The sequence below is a fragment of the Ovis aries genome, chromosome 7 (genome assembly GCF_016772045.2).
Source record: "Ovis aries strain OAR_USU_Benz2616 breed Rambouillet chromosome 7, ARS-UI_Ramb_v3.0, whole genome shotgun sequence".
In the NCBI taxonomy this organism is placed as follows: Eukaryota; Metazoa; Chordata; class Mammalia; order Artiodactyla; family Bovidae; genus Ovis; species Ovis aries.
Genome location: NC_056060.1, coordinates 42,200,948 through 42,219,915, shown reverse-complemented (window position 1 = coordinate 42,219,915; position 18,968 = coordinate 42,200,948). Strand labels below are relative to the sequence as shown.

The window sequence follows — 18,968 nt, the reverse complement described above, 5'->3', positions numbered from 1 at the left end:
ATGGAATTTTCCAGGCAAGAATACTGGAGTGGGTTGCCATTTGCTACTCCAGGGGATCTTCTCCATCCAGGGATAGAACCTGCATTTGATTCTCTTGCATCTCCTACATTTGGCAGGCAGTTTCGTTACCACTATACCACCTGGGAAACCCACTTAATAAATTAGTCACATATAAAAAGATCTTAACTGAGCGGTTTCTCAGAGCTTTCATTTCTGCAAAATGGAGCACTTCTAAGGCTGATTGTTTTCTCACTAAAATATCAATACATTTTCAATGACAGGGAGAAGTATTTGGGTCAATTCCTTATCAGGGTTACAAGCTAAGTTTATTTTAGTTCTTGCTTTCTAAGAATCAAAGAGAAAGAATAACAGAAAAATGACTACATGCAATGGCACCCACTCCAGTACCCTTGCCTGGAAAATCCCATGGACGGAGGAGCCTGGTTGGCTGCAGTCCATGGGATTGCTAAGAGTCGGACATGACTGAGCGACTTCACTTTCGCTTTTCACTTTCATGCATTGGAGAAAGAAATGGCAACCCACTCCAGTATTCTTGCCTGGAGAATCCCAGGGACAGAGGAGCCTAGTGGGCTGCCGTCTATGGGGTTGCACGGAGTCGGAAACGACTGAATACTTAGCAGCAGCAGCAGCATATTGCTGCACAGAATTGACAGTCCAGCTCCAGTAACTTAAATGAAGCAGCTGACATTGGACTAGAAGTGGGTTTTAGCCCATAAAGATGTTATGTTTCTTGAGTTTAATGATTTCGTAGAATTCAGATAGAGATAGGAACATCAGAGGTACAACTGTAATGTAAATTACATTACATTACAATGTAATGAGCGGGATCTATTTTTTTCCTAAAGCAGATCTACTTGGCTGAAAACTTGTTCTCTCTCCTGTAAACTCAGTCAGCGACAAATCAAGGAATTTGGTCACCTGACAAATAGTAGTCTGGAAGCTATGTGAGATTATGTGTTCTTAAAAGCTTTCAAATGGATCATAGAGGATCCTGCTGTGATTTATGTCTGAGAGTGTTTTGCCTATGTTCTCCTCTAGGAGTTTTATAGTTTCTGATCTTACATTTAGATCTTTAATCCATTTTGAGTTTATTTTTGTGTGCAGTGTTAGAAAGTGATCTAGTTTCATTCTTTTACAAGTGGTTGACCAGTTTCCCAGCACCACTTGTTAAAGAGATTATCTTTACTCCATTGTATATTCTTGCCTCCTTTGTCTTTGTGCCAGTACCATACTGTCTTGATGACTGTGGCTTTGTAGTAGAGCTCAAGATTGCTTTGGCTATTCGAGGTTTTTGTATTTCCATACAAATCTTGAAATTATTTGTTCTAGTTCTGTGAAAATGTGGCTGGTAGCTTGATAGGGATTGCATTGAATTTGTAAATTGCTTTAGGTAGATATATTCCTAAGTATTTTATTCTTTTCGTTGCAATGGTGAATGGAATTGTTTCCTTAATTTCTTTTCTACTTTCTCATTATTCGTGTATAGGAATGCAAGGGATTTCTGTGTGTTGATAAAAGCAAAAATAAACAAATGGGATCTAATTAAACTTAGCTTCTGCCTTCTGAATGGGAGAAAATAATAGCAAATGAAGCAACCGACAAACAACTCATCTCAAAAATATGCAGCTCAACTCCAGAAAATAAACGACCCAATCAAAAATGGGCCAAAGAACTAAATAGACATTTCTCCAAAGAAGACATACGGATGGCTAACAAACACATGAAAAGATGCTCAACATCACTCATTATTAGAGAAATGCAAATCAAAACCACAATGAGGTACCACTTCACACCAGTCAGAATGGCTGCGATCCAAAATCTGCAAGCAATAAATGCAGCCACTATGGAGAACAGTGTGGAGATTCCTTAAAAATTGCAAATAGAACTACCTTATGACCCAGCAATCCACTGCTGGGCATACACACCGAGAAACCAGAATTGAAAGAGACACATGTACCCCAATGTTCATCGCAGCACTGTTTATAATAGCCAGGACATGGAAACAACCTAGATGTCCATCAGCAGATGAATGGATAAAAGCTGTGGTACATATACACAATGGAGTATTACTCAGCCGTTAAAAGAATTCATTTGAATCAGTTCTGATGAGATGGATGAAACTGGAGCCGATTATACAGAGTGAAGTAAGCCAGAAAAAACACCAATACAGTATACTAACACATATATGGAATTTAGGAAGATGGCAATGACGACCTGTATGCAAGACAGGAAAGAGACACAGATGTGTATAACGGACTTTTGGACTCAGAGGGAGAGGAGAGGGTGGGATGATTTGGGAGAATGCCATTCTAACATGTATACTATCATGTGAATTGAATCGCCAGTCTATGTCTGACGCAGGATGCAGCATGCTTGGGGCTGGTGCATGGGGATGACCCAGAAAGATGTTATGGGGAGGGAGGTGGGAAAGCTTTCAAATGACAACTATACTATTTTATCATCATAGCAAAACAATGACTATGAGTTTTATGTGGGAACCTTGCAATTCATTTTAAAACCACCTTAGCAACCTTCAGGAAAGCATAGAGATTTGACAGCCAATGAGGACATTTGATGGCCTCACAGGGGTGGATTTGGTACGATATTTTATAGCAAAAGGGAAAATATACCAAGCTGAATGCCAAGTATCACACATTCTGTAAGCAACCGCAGAATGATAGCATTCCATGTATTACATACACATTTACCTGTGCTACTCAAAGTCATGGCCCAGCTACTTTAAACATGAAGGACAGAAGGCTCGTGACTCTTCAGCCTGGTATTTACCTTGCAAAGCAAAGACTGTAGTGAGCCTAAACCACGATATAACCTTTAGCTTCAGAATTAGACCTTAGAATCTGTGACCTTGACCAGTTTTCATAACCTGAGTCTAAAATTTTCATCTATAAAATTAATATATCTAATCTATAAATTCCAGCTAGAATGTCATCTTTGGGGAGACAGGAATCTCTCTGTTTTTTGCCTGGAACACTTGATAATTTGTTAAATAAACAAATAAATCAATAGATGTATTCATATTTACTTGGATATGCACAAAGAAACTCTGGAAACTTTCTTAAGAAAATAACAGTTGTTACTAGGGCAGGGAAAGTAGAAGAGGTGGTTTGGATAAATTGAGGATGAGGTGGAAAGGAGATCCCAATTTTTGAGTTTTGAACCATAAGAATTTCATATATATATATATATATATATATATATATATATGTATATATAGTTGTATAGATGTATAAATCAGACCTCACTGTTTTTAAAGTCACCTACCATCTCTGACAGGTCTGATTTCTTTCTCTCCACTCTCTAAAGAGACTGTCTCTTTTTCCTGCACCTCCTTAATTTCTCCATGAAACCTCAAAATAACAAATTTTCTTCCTGCTTATCTGTTCTGTAGGAATAAGTGTTGTAAGAAAAGTATGAAATAGAACTTCAATTTCAAAACAGAGATACTCTACTCAAATACAGAATGTGATCAAGTAAAGATTTAATAAACAAAACTAACCACAAAAAGTTGAACCCAAAGAGAAAGGTCAATAGGAAGAGTGATGGCCACTTTAGAGGGTTTGAGAAGCTCGTGGTACATGATGGCAACTACTTTGTGGGCACTGGCCCTCACTCCCAGGGGTCACGTGGTAGATGTCCATGGTGTAGCAGGTGACGTGACCCCTGGGCTGGGAACAGGTGCTCTGGGATTCTCCCTGCTGAGCATCTCCCTGAGCCCAGATATCTGCTTCTGGGCTGCACTCTCCACTGTTCTGATCAAAGGACTCCTTGGTGTTAGGGCATCTGAGGCAAATGTCCCAGGGAGACCACGAGAACACAAAAAGGCAGATCTGCAGTGTGGTGAGAAGAAAACAGAAGAGGCATGTGAGTTGGCATGTGTTATGTGCTATAAATTTATTTACATAGTCATCAGCAGAAGCAACATGATCCAAAGTCAAGATGAAGCCCAGAGCCTTGCCTTCCTTCAAATCTCCAGGGAGTCTGAATGTAAGTCAAATTTTAAAACATAGAGGCTTTCTTCTCTCCTTTCCACCTCCCTCCCATGTTTCCAGCCAATTTTAGGCAAGTGAATCATTATTCTAGCCAAATTCCTCTAGGAAGGAAAGAACAAGCTTAATCCATCTTCATTTCTCTCTTCTGACAAAGTAGGTAAGACAATGATGATATCAGTCTTTTAACTCAAGGGATCTTGCTCACAGGGATTTAATGAATATTTGTTAATACACAGTGCTAAGAAATGCAAAAATATAAGGCACAGCAAAGTGATAAGGCCATAAATTACAAATTCCTAAGCCCTTATTATATAGAAAACTAATTTCTTTTACTACATTAAGATCTGACCATCCCTAGATCCAAAAAAAAGTGCTTTTTATGCACTTCTTTGAATTTTAATTATGTATAAATGAAAATTGGAAGAAAGGAGTCATTTTAAATACAAAGGTCTATTTCTAATGTCTTACAAAATCATTTCTCTTTATGAAAAACTGCTAGTGAACAATGGTCCTCCAGCCTCAACAGCTGTCAGAGTCACATGCCACAGTGACCTGTAAATACTGTATATCAAGAGAAAGTCTAAAAAGATGCTTTAAATCCACTCATTAGATTGTCCATTCTATTTAATCCACTAACCTAGAAAATCGTGTTAATGAAATTGGAGATTGAAATCAACATTTTCGGAACTGCTGCTTGATTTTTTTCAATATTGGCTGTTGCTTCTACCCTGAAGCACTATAATGACATCACCCCTTGAGAATCTCCCCCTCAAACCTGTCTGTCACACAACTCCGGAGAAGCACATCATTCAGTTCTTTGTGTTTTCCCCTAGTTACTCACCACCATGACTGTGGTTATGTTTCTACTGGGGGAGTCACACAATGGGAGAGAAGCAGGCCCCATAACATCTCCAGGTTACATAAGCACCTACCTGAAAGGAGCAACCCAGATTCTCTGAGTGGCATCCACAGAGAGAGGCTCAGACCCCAAATAGCAGCTTTGCTCTGAGCAGCAAGAAGACATAGTTCCACTTATATATTCAGAGACTGCAGCCGTCTACAAAATGGGACTTTCCTAGAGCGCTAACCAGAAGTCACGCTTCACGGTCAAGTACTGGAGGAAGGGCTGAAAGAGAAAGATCCAGCAGTTGCCATGGCAGCAGCAACAGGACTGGAAAGGTCTCCAGAAGCATGTCTGTCTCAAGAGTTCATAATGCGACCACATGCTGTCTGTATTTAACACAGGCCAAATGAAGACAGATACAGCGTGTTTTCCTACTCCCTCTGTCAGTTTGCATTGTGATTATCTGGTGAAATTCTGGAGAGGCAAGTGTGATCATTCTCTGACCCAGGTCTTCAAGTTAACCTGCAACAAAGAAGATTTAAGCCTTTCTCTCCCTATTGTGCAGGAAATGCAGCACAGGCTAATCACTGACCTAGGCTTAACCAGGTTGGCTGAAATGTCTGGTTATACTGTCACATTTACCTGTTTCTAACTACAGAGTGATTGGTTAAGCAGCAAATCTGTTTAGATCTCTATAGTATTACTTGGAAATATTAAGAGTTAATCCAGATGGTACAGGGAAGTATTATTTGAATCTAAATTCATTTCAGAAAAAGCAATAAAGGGTTATTCCTTTCCCTCTTTATTCCCAAGTAATTTGCAGAACAAAATTAAGCTCTGATTGCAGAGGTCAACTCTTCCCTGGGACAGGATGCCAGACCCTCAGATGTGGGTCCTTTCTCTAGATGAATTTTACCCTTCCCCCATCCTCGAGAGACCACCTTACTTAATATTATGGTAACATATACACAACTTAAATATTACTGTTTTAACCACTTTTAAGTGTACAACTGGAGAAGGCAATGGCACCCCACTCCAGTAATCTTGCCTGGAAAATCCCATGGATGGAGGAGCCTGGTGGGCTGCAGTCCATGGGGTCGCTAAGAGTCGGACATGACTGAGCGACTTTACTTTCACTTTTCACTTTCATGCATTGGAGAAGGAAATGGAAACCCACTCCAGTGTTCTTGCCTGGAGAATCCCAGGGACGGGGGAGCCTGGTGGGCTGCCGTCTATGGGGTCACACAGAGTCGGGCACGACTGAAGTGACTTAGCAGCAGCAGCAGCAAGTGTACAATTAAGTGACATTCAGTTCAGTTCAATCACTCGTTCGTGTCTGACTCTTTGCGACCCCATGAACCGCAGCACGCCAGGCCTCTCTGTCTATCACCAACTCCTGGAGTTCACTCAGACTCACGTCCATCAAGTCAATGATGCCATCCAGCCATCTCATCCTCTATTGTCCCCTCTTCTCCTGCCCCCAATCCCTCCCAGCATCAGAGTCTTTTCCAATGAGTCAACTCTTCACATGAGGTGGCCAAAGTACTGGAGTTTCAGCTTCAGAATCATTCCTTCCAAAGAAATCCCAGGGTTGATCTCCTTCAAAATGGACTGGTTGGATCTCCTTGCAGTCCAAGGGACTCTCAAGAGTCTTCTCCAACACCACAGTTCAAAAGCGTCAATTCTTTGGCACTCAGCTTTCTTCACAGTCCAACTCTCACATCCATACATGACCACAGGAAAAACCATAGCCTTGACTAGATGGACCTTAGTCTGCAAAGTAATGTCTCTGCTTTTGAATATGCTATCTAGGTTGGTCATAACTTTTCTTCCAAGGAGTAAGCGTCTTTTAATTTCATGGCTGCAGTCACCATCTGCAGTGATTTTGGAGCCCAGAAAAATAAAGTCTGACACTGTTTCCATTGTTTCCCCATCTATTTCCCATGAAGTGATGAGACCAGATGCCATGCTCTTTGTTTTCTGAATGTTGAGCTTTAAGCCAACTTTTTCACTCTCCTCTTTCACTTTCATCAAGAGGCTCTTTAGTTCCTCTTTACTTCCTGCCATAATGGTGGTATCATCTGCATATCTGAGGTTATTGATATTTCTCCTGGCAATCTTGATTCCAGATTGTTCTTCTTCCAGCCCAGCATTTCTCATGATGTACTCTGCATATAAGTTAAATAAGCAGGGTGACAATATACAGCCTTGATGTACTCCTTCTCCTATTTGGAACCAGGCTGAGTGACATTAGGTATACAAAAAATGCTGTGTAACCACCACCACCACCATCCATTTCAAGAACTTTTTCATGATCCCAAACAGAAACTCTGTATCCATTAAATAGTAACTCCCCACTACTCCCTCCCTTCAGTTTCTGGCAACCACAATTCTACCTTCTGTCTTGATGATTTGCCTATTCTATATATAATTTGCCTATATATAGCTGAAATCATATAATATTTGTCCTCTTATGTCTGACTTCCTTCACTTAATATAGTGTTTTCAAGGTACATCCATGTTGCTGCATGTGTTAGAGGTTCCTTCCTTTTTAAGGCCTAATAATATTCCACTGTATTTTCAACATACACACATTGTATACATATTTTGTTTTTCCGATCCACTGTTGATGGACATTTGAGTTGTTCCTATCTTTGGCTACTGTGAATAATGCTATTATGAATATTGATGTTAAGTCCCTATTTGAGTCTCCGGTATCAGTTCTTTGGGGTATATACTAGAAGTAGAATTGCTAAATCATATGCTAATTCCAACTTTAACTTTTTGAGAAACCATCAAACTGGTTCCCCTGGTGGCTGTAGCATTTTATATCCCCAGCAATTTCCCCCTTTTAACACCTTTAAAAGTACATAACCTTTGGGTGACTTTCCCAAATTTTGAGGTGATGGGGGAAGATTGCCATCCCTATTGTCAATACATTTCCCTGAAGTCACACTGAAGTCTTAATAAGTTAAAGGCAGTAAGTGTTTGTTGAATGCCTGCTATGAACCAGGAACCTGCTAGGCATTAAAGATACAAAGACCTCAAAGCTTAGTGAAGAAGATAGACACGCAAATGCAACGGTGTAGTGTAATGAATCCAATAATTAGAAGGATATACAAGTTAATAAGGGGCAGGAAAAGCTCTGCAGAAGGGATAACTGAGCTGGGTTTTGAATGATGAACAGGTGTTCGCCATGTAGGAGGAAGGAGAATAGCCCAAGTAGGGAATAGTAAGTTCAAAGAACACCCAAGAGAACAAGGCACTCTCAGGGAACAAGGGAGAGTTCATTATGCTACCTCTCACTGCCTACCTTCTGGCCCATTGGTGTCCCACTTCCCTGGTGGCTCAGAGGGTAGAGAATCTGCCTGCAGTGCAGGAGACTCAGGTTCAGTCCCTGGGTCAGGAAGATCCCCTGGAGAAGGGAATGGCAACCCACCCCAGTATTCACTCCTCAATATTCTTGCCTGGAGAATTCCATGGGCAGAGGAACCTGGCAGGCTACAGTCCATGGAGTCGCAGAGTCAGACACAACTGAGTGACTAACACTTTCAGAAACTCTGTTGACAGGGGGTAAAGATATGCATATGTGTAAGCATGTGTTCATACATGGACTTGCATTTGAAGGTGAGCAGAGGTGGGACTTTACCAAGTGGTGTCCAGATTCTTGTGATTTGTGGACGGTAGAGATGCTGAGTGAAGGAGATTTCAGGGTGATGCTGACACTTTGAGGTATTGAAGTGGTTGTTACCAAACAAAACTTTAAGGCCTCCAGAGATAAGAAGTATGACTTACAAGTTTAGAAAAATTTACTTTTGAGTGACCCAGTTTCAGCAATATGGCAGATTAAGAAACCTTGAAAATCCTACCACTGCAACTCCTAGAAATGGTTTGTAAAATACAATTAAAATTCTTTTAAATGAAAAACCAAATTAACACATACACAAAATAGGGGCACCCCCTGATGCCAGAAAGGAGGTCAGTGGAAGCCAGAGCAGTGACCTGAAACTGTAGCCACAGGAGTTCAGGGACAAGGATTCAGGAAGGATGGTGAAGGAGTGGCAGTTTCCTTGCTTCTATTAAGGCAGCAGAAAAGCAGAAGTGAGAGTCAACAACGAGCAGTGTGATCTGTCCACAGTCATGGGACTGCCAGTCCATTGCCTTTGCCATAGCTTGTCAGTTAAAAGCGGGTCCTGGGTCTCACTCACAAGAAAAAGGGTTTACACAGGCCATGAATACCAGAAGACCGGGGTCATGGGGGGCCAATTTAGGGTCTGTCCACCACATGGGTGCAGATGTTCAGTAGTGCCACATTCCAGGAGCATCTATCAAGACATATCTACCAACATCAGAGCAGGGTCCAGAATTCTCATGCCATAAGTAGGACACTAACGACATGCTTTGTCCCATGGCCATTGCCTATAAATGTTGAAGAATACAGGATTTCCTGGGTTTTGTTTATTTTATGAAAATACTACATGGTTATGGAAACACCTCAAACAGTGCAGATAAGGATAAGTACAAAGGACAGGTTCTCATCTCCTTTCCCATTCACAGACCCCCTGCTACTATTCAGAAGTTGGAGATGGTTTGTGGATAGTGTGAGTAATCAAAACTATCACCATTGCAGGAAAACAAGAGCGCCATCTGTCCAAGAGAAAACTAGCGTTGTCCTGGGCAAGTGCAGCTATTTTTTAAGGTTTTCAGGTAGAAGTGAGAGCATAAGAGGTTCATGAAGGGGATGGGAGTGGTAACAGGGCAGCTACAGAGGCGACCTCCAGTCTACCTTGCCTTCCTGAGTTAAATAGGAAAGTTCCATGGCCAAGGAGAGAACACAACCAAAAGCTTGATTACAAAATAAGAGAATTAAAAAGTAAAAGGAATGAAATAAATAAATTTACATAGAAAAAAAAACACAAGAGATTATTTTGGAGTAAAGATGAAAAATACTAACAGGAAAATAGTAAAAAGTATTTTACAATACTTTTATAAGTATTTACTTATAAAGGTAAATAAAGATCAAAAGTTGAAAGAAGCCACATTCAAAGTTAAAAGCCAAAGAATTACAAAAGCTAGGCTTAATATTTTTTAAAAAATATGGGTGAAGAGATGAACTGACAATTTACAAAGAATCACAGATGGCCTGTATGTGTGAAAAGATTATAACTTAATCTTCTTTATAACTAAAAAAATTCTAAAAATCATAAGATACTATCTTTCACATATTAGATTAGCAAAGATTTAAAACTTTTATAATACCCTGTATAAATATGAGGAAAACAATCTCATATACTGTTAGTTCAATTCAGTTCAGTCGCTCAGTCATGTCTGACTCTTTGCGACCCCGTGAATCGCAGCACGCCAGGCCTCCCTGTCCATTACCAACTCCCAGAGTCCACCCAAACCCACGTCCATTGAGTTGGTGATGCCATCCAACCATCTCATCTTCTGTCGTCCCCTTCTCCTCCTGCCCTCAATCTTTCCCAGCATCAGGGTCTTTTCAAATGAGTCAGCTCTTTGCATGAGGTGGCCAAAGTATTGGAGTTTCAGCTTCAACATAAATTCTTCCAATGAACACCCAGGACCAATCTCCTTTATGATGGACTGATTGGATCTCCTTGCAGTCCACGGGACTCTCAAGAGTCTTCTCCAACACCACAGTTCAAAAGCATCAATTCTTTGGTGCTCAGCTTTCTTTATAGTCCAACTTTCACATCCATACATGACTACTGGAAAAACCATAGCCTTGACTAGATGGACCTTTGTTGGCAAAGTAATGTCTCGGCTTTTGAATACGCTGTCTAGGTTGGTCATAACTTTCCTTCCAAGGAGTAAGCATCTTTTAATTTCATGGCTGCACTCACCATCTTCAGTGATATTGGAGCCCAGAAAAATAAAATCAGCCACTGTTTCCACTATTTCCCCATCTATTTGCCATGAAGTGATGAAACCAGATGCCATGATCTTAGTTTTCTGAATGTTGAGCCTTAAGCCAATGTTTTCACTCTCCTCTTTCACTTTCATCAAGAGGCTCTTTAGTTCCTCTTCACTTTCTGCCATAAGGATAGTGTTATCTGCATATCTGAGGTTATTGATATTTTTCCCGGCAATCTTGATTCCAGCTTGTGCTTCATGCAGCCCAGTGTTTCTCATGATGTTATGATGTTATACTGTTAGTAGGAATATACATTTCTATGAACTGTTTAGATGACAATTGACAATATCTACAAAAATTTATAAAGCTACTTGATTTGGCAATTCCATCTCTATGATTGCATCTTATATTTGCATGGTGTATGTGTATAAATACACAAGATAGACCAATTCGTAGATTCATAGATAGATCATCATTGATTGAAACAGAGAAATCGGAGAACAACCTACATAAGTTACTTTATCTATATTAAATATGATTTATTCCCACAATATAACATTCTCCTCCTTCAGGAAGACTTCTCAGATTATTCCATATCGAGTTACTAATTTGGGGGGTTTTGTTTTCTCTCAATCTATCCCAGTTTCAACAGCAGTTCATGATCTTAGTTGACATAGAACTAGTTTCAAATTCAGGATAAAGAGATATACCCACAATCATTACCCATGGTAAAAGAATTAAAAAAAAAAAAGGCAGGAAGCTTTCAGATTGGGTTGAACATGCCTCTATTTTGATCTTGAAAAAATGTCAAACATTTTTTCCAATGCTGTGACACAAATTGATTTAACCCACTGTCCTCACTTTTATACTTTTAAAAGGCTACAGAAAATAGATACTACAAAAGAAGATGCCAGTGTTAACATTTTAAATCCCTAACTTTTAAATCCATCAGCTTTTCTTTCTGCTCAATACCTTTTCTAGAACCTCGTCTTTTCTTTGCGTTTTGTTCTTTTTTTTAAAACAGCCTTCAATTTTCTGAAACAAAGGAGAATTGATTGGGACCTTCATTCAGGCTTCAGGTGCCCCATTCTTGAAAGATGAAGTGCTTTTTCAAAAATCCTTTCTAAACAAGCATTTAAATCAATTACTCTCCTCTTCTGGTGATATAAAACAAAGTGTACCATTAGTCATTTAGCAAGAGCAAAACATCTCCTTTTGTGAAAACCACCAACCATGTGGTTTAAAAAAGCTAAAGGATAAATCACATTTATCTAATGGATGGAACGTGATATTTATCCATATGTTATTACTAAAATTGACATAGCAGAAGTTGCCAAGAGGAAGAAATAAACAGTCACTCTAAAGAAATAAAAAAACTTCTTGAATCATCATTAAACATATCTTTGTTTTAAAGTTTCTTTTTTCACCATGAAATTAATTGACATTTTCACTTATTATTTTTACTTACAATTAAACATCTTGAAGAGAATGGTTTTCAAAATAACTCTTCCCCAAGTCAGTCTATGGAAAAAGTAACATTCCCCAGTAATTTTTTATGACACTTGGGTTACCAAAGAGACTTGTCCACATGCCCTTTTTTATACCTAACAAAGAAACAAAAAGATGCCCACATCTGCATCATTTGTTTTCCGTGATACTGGACCTGGGCATGAGTATCATCAATTACAAGAAACTAGAATCTCCCAAAGCAAAAGGACCTCAGTTTCCATCACTTTCTCTAAGTCCAGCCTGGATTTCCTGAAGTCATTGCCCATATTCAAAACATAACCTTCTTTCTCCTGGCAATTATGCTCTATACCAATGAAACTTCCTCTAAGAAGCTGAAAATTATATTCATTTAATTCAATCTCTTTTTTACTATGTAGCAATGGTTTCCCCAAAAAATTAACTGAAAGGCTATAATGGCAGCCAAAACCAACTGTTACTCAATGACAGGATGTTGTGATTTTATATATATAGGCCTCATTAGTCTCCTTAGTTTTAGTTTTTAAATAATTTTTTTAACCTATCTGGACAGGTCATGGTGAAAGATTATTGTTTCTTTCATCATAAAATTACATTCATGCTGTGGTTCTTTAAGTTGTTGAAAAAGTCCCCTTTTATATCCACTAAAGAGAAGTATGATTCAAACAGAGGGAAGTATACACTAATTTAGGAGTACCAATGGGTCAGATGCTTTACACACATTAGCTTATTTAGATGACTTGCCAAGACAACACACAGAGTTCAAATATGATCCCACCTGGGTCTGATCCCACAGCCAGAGATCTACCTCTTTCTTATTATCCAGTCAGATTTTAATAAAATCTATTTAAGTGAAATGGCAACCCACTCCAGTATTCTTGCCTAGGAAACCCCATGGACAGAGGAGCCTCGTGGGCTAAATACAGTCCACAGGGTCTCAAAGAGTCCGACATAACTAAGCGACTAATACTTTCACTTTCACTTCCACTTCAATGACACTTACAAGAAGCCATCAAGATGCATCTAATTTAATTTCTGCATCTAGGATTATTTTCTCCTGTTTTTTATTTAATCTACTACTTGCTTATATTTGACCCTTCTCAGTTGTCCAAAATATAGGTATAGTATTAAACTACAGTCCCCTATTACAAAACCCAAACATCCATGACTCAACAGGCAAGAGAGGCAAGCTCTTTGCATAGACTCAGAGGAAGCATTGTGGTTTAAATTCCTGGCTTTGACATGAAGTAGGCCAATCAAATCCTCAGGGGTTTTTTAAGGACTAAACAAGGTCATGTATTAAGCACCTGATAGATGTACAATAAATAGAAACTTAATTTGAAACTTACAGAGTGGCAAACAAAGCTGACCCAGTTCCCACCCCCATTAGGCAGGCCATGGACGGGAAGAAAGAAAAGGAGAGGTGCAGAGACAAGAGGAGAGAAACAGGCAAGAGCCTTAGGGCCTGAGAGTTCAACCAGTTGAGAACACAGAGGTCAAAACTTCCACTTTCCAAAGTCAAGGGCTGTGACTTTTAATTATCTCTAGGGCTTGGTAAAGCTTTTCCCTCCCGTTAGAGAGCCTTCAAGTTGCCCCTTGAGAGAGAAACAATCAGGCTTGGCAGATAACAAGCCGCTCTATGATGACAACAAGGCTGAGACATCAAGCCTGTTGACAGAACAAGCTGACAAGTTCATACCCTCTATGCGGGATTGCAAATTCTCAAATGTGTTTTTGCCACCTTCAAGTATGAACAGATGTGTTTGGGGGGAAAAAAATGACTTTATAGCAAATTAGATTTTTCATGTGTTGTTGAGCAGCCCCTACAGTTTTGACAGGTGCAGGAGAGGCGGCAGAGGTAGGTTTGCAAATCAAGCCTCAATGCCGCCCCCAATAGTGCGAGGTGGGTGATGAGCAGGATGTACGTGTAGGTTCCTGCCGGTATTTGTTCCTTCAGGATGGAAGTGACAAGTGCTGCTTGAAAAACGCCTGCTAGCTAAACTCACCCCACCTCCATCTTTCAGCCTTTATGAGTACATTGCTTTAGGGAGATTACTGTGTGCACACACTGTTCTAAGCACTGGATGTGTAGTAAGTTACTGCGTCTTCACATCAGCCTGTGAGTAACCAGTATTTTATCTATCCTTTACAAAGGAGGCAACAGAAACACTGAGCAGTTGAATAACTCATTCACAGTCACACACGAAGGGCCTTGTACTGAGGAGCTGGAAATGCTGGAATTCAGTCCCAGCTCGCTGCCTCCTCATAGCAAAGGATATGTTCACCCAGTGCATGCTGTGGTCCCAGCCCTGGACTAAGCATCTTCAGTACCTTTCTAATTTAACACAAAACCTGTGAGAGGAAGGCATTGTTGTTATCCTTACAGATGGGGAAACTGAGGCTTAGAAGGGGTAAGGAACTTGCCCAAGTTTACAAAACTAGTAAGAGCTGAAACCAAAAATAAAAACCCAATCTGTCTGACTCGAGTCCAAGGTCTTAACTACGACCTACTCTGCTTCTGCCCCTTATTAGTTATCTTGAGTATTTGATCTCTCCCAGCCTCAGTTTCCTCATCTTTGAAATGGGGATACCACCAATAACTATCTTAAAAGACCAGTGCAAGGGTAAAACAAAGGAAGGTATGTGAAAATGAACTAGGAACTACAGGCAAGGCATACAGTAATTCTATTCTTCTCCCAGCAAATGAATTTAATCCCTCCCAAAGCTGAAGATTTTGGCATGTGTGACCTCTCACTGATTTATCAACACAACACATTTGGAGAGTGAAAGGAGAAAAGAGAAGGCAAATCACTTGCCTCTGTCTCCCCTATCAAGTGGTTTTGTGCAGGGAAACTCCAGACAATTCCTGTAGCATGGCCATGTTAGTCTTGAATGAGGTAATAGCAAACAGCTGAGCCTTTTTCTTTCAAACATGGCAAGTTCCTTACACGTCAGGGCCTTGCAATTTCTGCTTCTTCTGTTTAGGGGTGCTTGTCCATAGATTTCCATTAGCTGTCTTCTTCCCCTTTCTCAAGAGGCCTTCATCCCTGGCTAAAGTAATCCCCTACTCAGTCCCACCCTGTAACCCTGTTTAAGCATCTCCATCACAGTTATCAGGGTCTGAAGTTATTTAAGTTTGTTGGCTGTCTCTCTCCACTTGGGCATAAGCTCATTGAAGGCAGGAAACTGCTGTATCCCCAAATTCTTGCCACCGAGTAGGTGCTCATCAATATGTGTGGACTTAACTAGAGAAAGATAAGTCTTTCTCTCCCAAACCCCACCTTTACCTCCATATCCACCTACAAACCAGGAAGGCTGTATAGAGGACATGTGTAAGGAAATGACACTCCCTGGCCCTTGCTGGTGATTGTCTAGTAATGGTTGGAGCACCTCTGCTTGTGGAAACCTCAGTTCAAATCCAAATCCACACATTTGGTGTATTGTTTCAGGGAGTCTATGTTATGACTGCCAGGGTGCTAATTCCTGCTCTGGTTCTACCTAGCCCGGTGATCTTGGACTCATTACTTGATTTCGCTATGCCTACATTTCTTTACCCTTACAAAGAGGATATATATCACCTATCCTGCAGAGTTGTGAAGATTCACTGAGATGATGAATGTACTAGGCTGAGCCCGGTGCCTGGCACAGGGTAAGCTCTCGGTAAATTGCAGCTCTGAATTGATTAATGATGGAAATGAATTTATATTTGTGCCACTAGTCTCTCTCCCAATAGTAAACCTCACTAATTGATTAAGCCTTTCTTTCTTTTTAAAAATGGCCTCACAGCCTTCATATAACACCCTCCTCTCCTAGACAGTCAGTAACAATCAATCATCTGGAGTTGGCATGCAAACTGAAACCTATTCGTCCTTCCTGACTCAGGCAGCTCTTAACAGGCTGTCAGGCGGGGTTATTAACACTGAACTTGGTGTCCAAAAGTAAACTGGTAGTTAATTTTGCCTCTGGAAAAGTGGCAGTTCCAGCAGGATGCCTCCATAGGCAGACTCACTAGCGTGGGAGAAGAGTGAGACATGGCAGAACCTGCTCGTGATAGATGAGGATAGAGGGGAAGGCCCCGCCCCCTCCCATCAGGCTTGGCTCCCAGGAGGTTACGCTGATAGAAATCAGGGCTTCTGGAAGGCAGGATGTGAGCAGTGCTCAGGTTTACCCTCTGATATGTTCTTTTCCATGAAACAGCTCCGATGGAAACTGGGAACTCACCAGGAAAAACTCATCCCTCCTGATTGGCTCCCTTTAAATTTATATTAACTATTCCAAATACGTCCTAACAACTTCTGAATTGCAATCAAATCAATGGAGGACTATAATTTTTTAATAATTTACTTTTAAATGTTAGAGAATCTAGCAGATTGTAACTGGTGTGTGTGTGTGTACACTATTTCAGAAGTGACAATGAGGTTATTGAGAAGCCTTTCCAAGAGCTGAGGAGCCTGCTGGCTTGGATGGATAGCAGTGACACTTTCAGAGAAAATAAATGTTAAGAAGCTAGAAAGATGAAATATAGAAATAAAAACAGAAAGTAACACTTGTGTTTAATTTATTTCCATAAATCTGGCCCTACCAAAAATAGCAAATTAGGAGATGCCAGCTTTCTAATATCCCTGGTTCCCCTTTCTTGCTCATTTTTCTTCTTTCTTTAAAGGATCCAGTGCCCCAACTTTCTCCATTATTTTCATCATCAAAATCTTTCTGCAGGAAATTAGCTGTACAAAAACAAGTTCATATGTATCAATGATTAGTGGCTTAATATTTCCTCTTATAGGCAAAGCATAGTCTTTATGACTTGAAAAGAGATGAGCTGAATTGTGTTCCCCCCAAATTCATATGTTGAAGTCCTGACCCCCAATGACTCAGAAGACAACTGTATTTTGAGATAGGGCCTCTAAAGAAGTAATTAAAGTTGTATGAAATCATTGGGATGGGTCTTAATCAATGTGACAGGTGTCCTCATAAGAAGAGGCGATTAGGATACAGACAGGTTCTGAGGGAAGACTGTGAAGATACAAGGAGAAAACAGCTATCTACAACCCAAGGAGAGAAGTCTCAGGAGAAACCAATTCTGTTTGATCTTTGACGTCCAGCCTCCAGAACTGTGAGGAAATAAATTTCTGTTGTGTAAGCCATCCAGTGTATGGTATATGGTTACGGCAGCCCAAGCCGACCAATACAAGTGGTGTTGGAGTACAGTTGATCTACAGTGTCATTTACAATGTTTCAGGCGTACAGGAAAGTCAATCGGTTATACATATACGTATGTCCACTCCTTTTTAGATTCTTACAGAGCACTGAATAGAGTTCCCTGTGCGATACAATACATCCTGATTGGTTATCTATTTTATATATGCTTGCTCTTTTGCTCAGTAGTGTCCAGCTCTTTGCAACCCCATGGACTGTATCTCACCAGGCTCCTCAGTCTATGGAATTCTCCAGGCAAGAATTCTGGAGTGGGTTGCCATTTCCTACTCCAGGGGATCTTCCCAACCCAGGGATCGAGCCTGGGTCTCCTGCCTTGCAGGCAGATTCTTTACTACTTTGCCACCTGGGAAACTCTCCATGTTATACATAGTAGTAGATGTATATGTCAGTCCCAACTTTGCAATTTACCCCTTCTCTCCTTTTTCCCCCTGGTAGCTGAACATTTGTTTTCATACATCTGTGACTCTATTTTTGTTGTGTAAATAAGTTCATTTGTACTATTTTTTTTAGATTCCACATAAAGTGATAACATGATATTTGTCTTTCTCTAAATTACTTCATTCAATATGACAGTCTCTAGGTCCATCCATGTTGCTGCAAATGGCATTATTTTGTTCTTTTTTTATGGCCAATATTCCAATCCAGTTCAGTTGTGTCCAACTCTTTGCCACTCCATGAATCGCAGCACGCCAGGCCTCCCTGTCCATCACCAACTCCCAGAGTTCACTCAGACTCACGTCCATTGAGTCAGTGATGCCATCCAGCCATCTCATCCTCTGTCGTCCCCTTCTCCTCCTGCCCTCAATCCCTCCCAGCATCAGAGTCTTTTCCAATGAGTCAATATTCCAGTGTATGTATGTAAATACAGATGCTTTATCCATTCCTCTATTGAAGAACATTTGGGTATGGGGATTACATGAGACAATATGCATTATTGGCTAGCACAATGTCTACATGGTACCTGGCACTTAGCACTTCATCGGTACGATTATTACTATTATTAAAGTAGAATTTTAACTAAATATAGATGAATGAAATGGGTACTTTTGTACATCACTTGTATTTACACCACAGATACTCAAAAAGTATTTGTTACTGGATCACACTGCAATGGTGGCTTCTCACTCCTAAGGGGCCCTTAATTCCCATAGAGTTGGCATCAGAAGCTACAGGTGTGGTCTTAATCTCCAAAATATAGATAAGAATTGTGGGAAAATATAAGGAAAATCCATCCTGCAATGAAAGAGACAGATAAGAGTCTGCACCAACAAATTAAATAAAATTTAAACTTCAATAACTAAGTAAGTATGCTAAAACCACTAGTTTATTAAACAATTCATACTAATATGGAAGTAGCTTGTTCCTTATTTTCTGAGAAAGCATCTTAAGTGAAGGGTCTTAGGTAAATGTCTTGACTTGGAGGAAAGTTATTTAATAACTTTGGTTTCAGGTCAGGCACATTAAATTTCAAATAAACATTTTGTCTTTTAACATTTAAGTTATTTTTAGTATAAAT

At 40.1% G+C, this 18,968-nt stretch overlaps 1 long non-coding RNA gene across 1 annotated transcript; it reads right to left on the bottom strand.

Moving 5' to 3' along the window:
* Window positions 1-3,503: 3,503 nt before the first annotated feature.
* Window positions 3,504-5,132, bottom strand: LOC121819966 (uncharacterized). The gene is made up of 2 exons (XR_006060372.2): window positions 4,964-5,132; window positions 3,504-3,869 (listed from the first exon to the last, which is right to left on the bottom strand). It is a non-coding gene; the product is annotated as an uncharacterized LOC121819966 (long non-coding RNA).
* Between the last annotated feature and the right edge of the window lie 13,836 nt (window positions 5,133-18,968).